Raw genomic sequence first — 6348 nt, 5'->3', positions numbered from 1 at the left:
TTTTTTTTTTCCAATTATTAAACTGTTTTTATCTGAACCCATAAGTTTTTCTCACTTCTACTCTTCCAATTCTCTCCCCCATCCCACCGGGGGGGGGAGGTGGGGAGTGAGCGAGCAGCTGTGTGGTGCTCAGTTGCTGACTGAGGTTAAACCACAACAAGGAGAGAAGGAGCTTTGCGCACTTCTGTGAGGAAAGATGATATAATAATGCTGTCTATCTGATTTACCATATCATTGCTGAGCTTGCTTGGAAATCTAGGTGCCTCGCATTTGTTTTCCACTGTAAAGTCTAGGCTGATAAGAAGAGAGATACCTGGGAAGGGGAGGATGCCACTGGAATGGAGAAAACTCTTGTAATCAAAATCTGACCTAATAAAAAGTTCTTGCAGCTTTTTCCCTGCTTAGACTGTTTTCTCTTTCTGTAAACAAAGTGGGAAGCGTCTGAGTGAAAACATGTCAACCTGGCACCTGGGCTCCTGCAGCTAGTGAATCTCCAAGGCAGTGTTCACACAGCCTCCTTGCTTGGGCTTCCCCCCTGCGCCTATGATGCACCAGGCACAGCGGAGGGCAGCATCTCACCTAGTGCTAAGCCACACAGTGGTGCATGGTGACATCGAACGATTTAAAACGAAAAAGGCACAAAACCTAAAAATGACTGTGTATATTAGAGGAATAAAGTGAGAGGGAAAAGCAAAGAGAAGTCAACTGTCAAAGGCTGGGTGGGAGTAATGGGGTCTGTCCAGGGGATTCCTTCTAGTTCCTTGGAGCACTGTTTAGGATTTGAGAGAGTCCTGCTTATGTTGCCTTTAAACCATGTGAGTTTTGTGTGTCCTTTAAAAGAAAAAGACATCCTGTTCTGAAATGCTGAATTTCCCCCCGAAGCTTAACTTAAAGTTACTCTGCTATTCTGTAGATGTTCTAGTAGCTGGGATGTGAGGGGTTTTCTTCAACAGTTTTGTTTCTCCTGTTTACAATAAAATTATAAACCCTTTTACAAACTGTTTTTTTAATATAGTGAAGTGTGTCCTAAGAGTATCCTGAAATATATCCTAATGAGAGTGTGAACATAGGCCCATGGGGGAAGTAGGCCTGATTTTTTCAGTGGTGCTTAGACCTTGTGGATGTAATCCACCCAAAATGGATATGAAATTATTTTAAAAGTCAGGCTGAGGAAATGGAGGTTATCACAGAGAATCTCTGGCATCTGTGAGTAGAAAAGCAGTGCTATCAGCAATATCCTTGTCCACCTCAGTGCAATAACAACCTACTAGTCTTATTAAAGTCTAGTTGTTGACTGTTGCAGCCGTGCAGTGAGCTGTCATATTCAGTGCGATGCAAAAGCAACAGATTGAAATGGTATTGATTTTGTGTACTGAGTTTGAAGTGTGTTATTTTCTTTTTCCATTTCAACTGAGGGGGGAAAAAAAATTCCCTCGCCTTTCAAATACTTCTTCAGGGTATGACACTGGCCTCCATCTTTATCGCCTTGAGTCTTGATAACAAAATACAGAGTCTGGTGCTTTTCTGTCTTTTGTTGTTGTTCTGAAATAGCATTATGCTGCCGGTCCAAAAGGTAACAAAAGATCTGTACAGATCTGTACATGGCAAATACATTTTTACTGATGCTGTTGTACTATATAGTTTACAGGCTGGCAGGAAGAAAGATCCCAGCATCTGGGTGTTTGCCCTCTGTTCCCTACAGGTCAGAAAATATGTGGGGACCATCCACAGGAGCTCCAGTGAACATGTAGAATATTCCAAGTTAGCAGGCCATTGATTTCACTATACTTGGGGCTTAACCATGACATATTAATTGTAACTGGCAACTGATACATGGCAGAAGACACGATGAGTGAGAGACTTTGGAACTAACTGTTCATTGAGTTGATTCCCAAATGGCCTTTAGTTCAGTAAGCGTAAATGTGGGTTGTAGGAATATTTAAGTGACAGCTGGAAGAGAAAATTTCTGAGTGCTATATTCCATTCTCTTAACATGCACCTAAAACTGGAGTAATACATAATTTTTTTTGCCTAATACTGCTATGAGTAGTACTTCAAGATTAATCAGTGTTAAAAGTACAGACGTTTTTGCAGCTACTTTGAGATACGCTTAGCTTTGAACTTTAGACCAATGCCATTGTAGTCTTTCCACAACACAGTCACTTATTAGTCAGGATTGGACTCTCCCTATCTAATTACACTCACATTGCCATACTGGAGAAAAACGTGAATGTTTATCCCAAAATTTTATCTGGAAAAATAATATTTTAAGTAACTTTTTGACAAAATGTTTGCTATGTGATAGATGCTGAATTACAGCTCACAATAAAAAAAACCCCAAACAAAACAGGTAGTTTTTAACTGAAGGCCCAGCCTTTCAAATGAAAAAATAGGCTTCACAAGTTGTAATGAAAACTTATTAGTACATTTCAATGAGCCCTTCCCATGACACCTCCAAGGGGAATGGGCTGCCGTAAGTACACAGCAGCTCCACGTTAAAGTACAGCACAAGAGAGACATGGACCTGTTAGACTGGATCCCGAGGAGGGCCACAAAAATGATCAGGGGAATGGAACACCTCTCCTGTGAAGAAAGACTGAGAGAGTTGGGGTTGTTCAGCCTGGAGAAGAGAAGGCTCCAGGGATACCTTACCGGGGGCTTAGAAGAAAGACGGGGACAGACTTTTTACCAGGCCTGAAGTGATAGGACAAGGGGTAATGTTTTTAAACTGAAAGAGGGTAGATTTAGATCAGGTAGGAGGAATAAATTCTTCACTATGAGGGTGGTGAGACACTGGAACAGGTTGCCCAGAGAAGTTGTGGATGCCTGATCCCTGGAAGCGTTTAAGGTCAGGTTGGACAGGGCTTTGAGCAACCTGGTCTAGTGGAAGGTGTCCCTGACCACAGCAGGGGGGTTGGAGCTAGATGTTCTTTAAAGATCCCTTCCAACCCAAACCATTCTGTGATTCTATACTTTGGAATGGTATATTTACTGTTCAGAATAGCTGATAACTGGCTGTACAAGCCTAGTTACATTCATCAATCTACCCTGAAAGTAAAATGGAAGTAAGACCAGATTACAGGAAGGTAGTTGTGTGTCAGCGTAAGTTTCTGGCAAGGGTGCTCTGTAATTACTGTACACTAATCACCCTCTGTGTGAACAAACTTCTAAATGTGATGATTGACCGCTTTGGAAGTGGTAATGAGATATTCTGGAGGCAAGTATTTTTATCCAGAAGAGGGTAGGTTGTATGATTCAAAATACATTATCCTAATGCCTAATAGGTTATGCAATATGGACAGCCACTGCATCTGTTGTTTTTCCAATATTAGATTCTGAGGAAACTAGCACTTTTTTTGGTGGTAATAAGTTTATTTCTTAGCCATACATTTTTAAGCAATTTACAGTAATTGGATTGGTTTTCCAAAAGTGTTTTGTGGGTGAGAAAGGAGCTCTGTGTGCAGGACTCATGCTGCATAACTTTAGGCAAATGGCTTTGGGGCTTTCTGCAGGAGACTCTTTTGCCATTGAGAAAGTTTCGAGTCCTGAACATACAGACTCTGAATCAGTAAAGCAAGTAAGCTTAAAGTAAACTGAAGTAGATCTAGTGTAAATACCTTTCTCTTGTGATGAAGTTGTGATTTGTTAGTTGTAATTTGAAGTTGAATTTGAGTTGTGATTTGTTAGTTGTAATTTGAAGTTGGATTTGATTCAGAGATCTTGTGGTTGAAGTACAGGATTAGCAGACACTGGGTCTATACTTTGTCCTGTGGGCAGAATTTGGGGGGGGGGAGGGGGGGCAGGAAGGTTACCAGCTCTCTTCATGGCACAACATCACCTGATGTAATGAATGCAGAGGAGCACCATGAGACTTAGTTCACCACCATGAGACTTAGTTCACGCGTTATTATAAAGCCTGTTGAGAGGCTGTCTTGGCTAGCATCTCTAAATAAAACAAATTATTCCATGAACAGCGGAACTAATAAGGCCTGGTTTTCCTTCAACTGATTTACTTTGTTCACATCTATCCTAGTGTCTTCCTCATGTTTTCCCACTGTCACTTCAGAGCTTCCTCCTTCTCTCTGTCCCAACCATTTCTGTGATTGCTTGAAGTTGCTCCACTGCTATGCATTATTACGAATCCTCTATCTCCCGCTCATGTACCACCAGCAGTGGTTGACTCTGGAGCTGACTCGTGCACGAGCTGAGAAGAAAATGTAGCTATTAAGTATGTCTCATCATTTCCTTCAGCAAGAGTGGCACATTGGGCCTCTCATGTTTATTCAGCCACTCTTTTTATGCAACTTGCAGGAACACCATGGTTTTGGCATGTTGGCCAAATTTGATTTTAATCAGCTGAAGAGTTCAAAAATTAGGAAAGATGGGATTGCCAATCAGCACAGCTGCATAAACCATGCTTCCCCAGAAATGGGACTGGAATAGGGGCTGTCTAGGAAAGCCAGGTGTGAATCTATTTAAGTAAATGCTGCTGTGTTCTTTGAGAAATGCCACATCATACTATCCAAGTTTCATAGTTTTTAAAACCTTTTCCTTGATTATTGGTTAAACAGAGTATCCATTGGTCAGTAAACTTAAATGAAAGAAGACAATTTCTATCCTTTCCCCCTTGCCCCTCAGGATATGGCTGACCTTTCACCCTCTTGTATTCTTGTTTGTGAATGGATTTCTTGCAAACTTCAGTCATTTAGGTTCGTCATGTTTAATTTTTCAGGCTATGTCCACTAAGTCTGTTTTGCTTAGACAAAAAACTTCGTACAAATTTTCTCTTTATTGTTAGTATCCATCAGATGAAATGTTAGTGATATGTTTGGTTTTCTTCTGAAAGGTGCTGTATGCAGTAGACTGTGACATAGTTAGGAGAAGATGTGCCTGCTTGATCTTTAGACTTGGAAACCATGATTTTCTTTGAGAGGAATTGTTCAGAAACATTTGTGCCCTTGAACACTAGGTAGTCAAAGCTGCAAAAGCTGTAATGGGTTTATTATCTGTTGTTTGAATATTAGTTATTATGAGGACTTTTTCAAAAAAACAAAACCAAAAACAAGTACCAAGGGGTTTTTTTTGTTTGTTTCTGAATGCAATGCAGTTTTTTCTTTTCCATTTCATTTTCTTAAATTCTTTCTTAAACCCTGCTAAGACAACCTGTGTGATTCTACAGATTTTGAAATTACATACGTTCATGACGTATTTCTTATAAATCCATTTCAGTTGTAAGGTTGTATCTATATGCATGACAGCATAGTAGGAAGAAGCAGAAAGAGAGTCCTTGTAGTAAACTCTGGTAAAATCTTGTTCACATGTTGAATAAACATAAAGACCTATGGAAAGGAACTCATTTCTCTCACCAACAGAGAAGGTGCTATATGTGACCTGTTCCCATAGGCTTAGTAGAGAATAATTTTTTTAATTTTTTTTTTTTTTTAATGCTGACTTTTGGAACAAGGGTAAAGAAAATGTCCTTGGGACTGGGACATGGAATTCATGGTCTGGGGTCTTACTTCAAGGAGCTGCATTGAAGAATAGAGTGTTACTGCCTTATGTTTGGGGCCACTGTACCACTGTTGTGGATAAAAACAATGCATACGTTTATGAATTCATCTTTGTTTATGAATTGCAATCTTCTGGCTTACCCTCAGCTCTCTTAGAAAATAGTTCTTTGGGTTTTTATTAAAGATAATGTAGTAGCAGAAGGTCCTCATGTTGTCCTTGACATCCCTTGCTAGTTTCAAGTCTAGCTGAACTCTGGCTTTCCAAACACAAGCCCTTCATGGACGGATAGATAGATTCAGTATTCATGTTTTTGCTTTTTTGGCAATAAATATGTGAAATGAATGCACAAGATTTCTGTAGAGATTCTGAACTGTATATGATGGCTGTGGCTTTAGGGGTGTCAAGCAACCAGCAAAACTTGAAGTACTTAATACTCCTATGATATGACCTGATTGGTATGATCTTAGTGTGATCACTGTAACTGTACATTAGGAAATTAGAGTGAATTTATAAATACAACCATGACAGGTATTAAAAATCATATATATATATATATATATATATATATATATGTTGTGGTAATTACTGTTTATGGGAAGAAGTTCTTTAAATTTCAAAAATAACATGAAGGCTCATCTAGAACATGGGGCATTAGTCCATTAATTTAAAAAAAAAAAAAAATCCAGAAAAATTAGTAAAATGTTCCCTCTCTGCTTCTACCCTGTGCCATTACCCTTTCAGAACAGAAAACCAGACCAAGTCAAGGATGAGCTTTTCAACATGGTAATATAGGCAACGTGACATCTGGAATAGTTTTCCAAAGCTCCCTTTTGAGAT

This window comes from Aptenodytes forsteri, unplaced genomic scaffold, assembly GCF_000699145.1.
Source record: "Aptenodytes forsteri isolate BGI_AS27 unplaced genomic scaffold, ASM69914v1 Scaffold99, whole genome shotgun sequence".
NCBI classification, from domain to species: Eukaryota; Metazoa; Chordata; class Aves; order Sphenisciformes; family Spheniscidae; genus Aptenodytes; species Aptenodytes forsteri.
Note: the sequence above shows the minus strand (reverse complement) of the source record.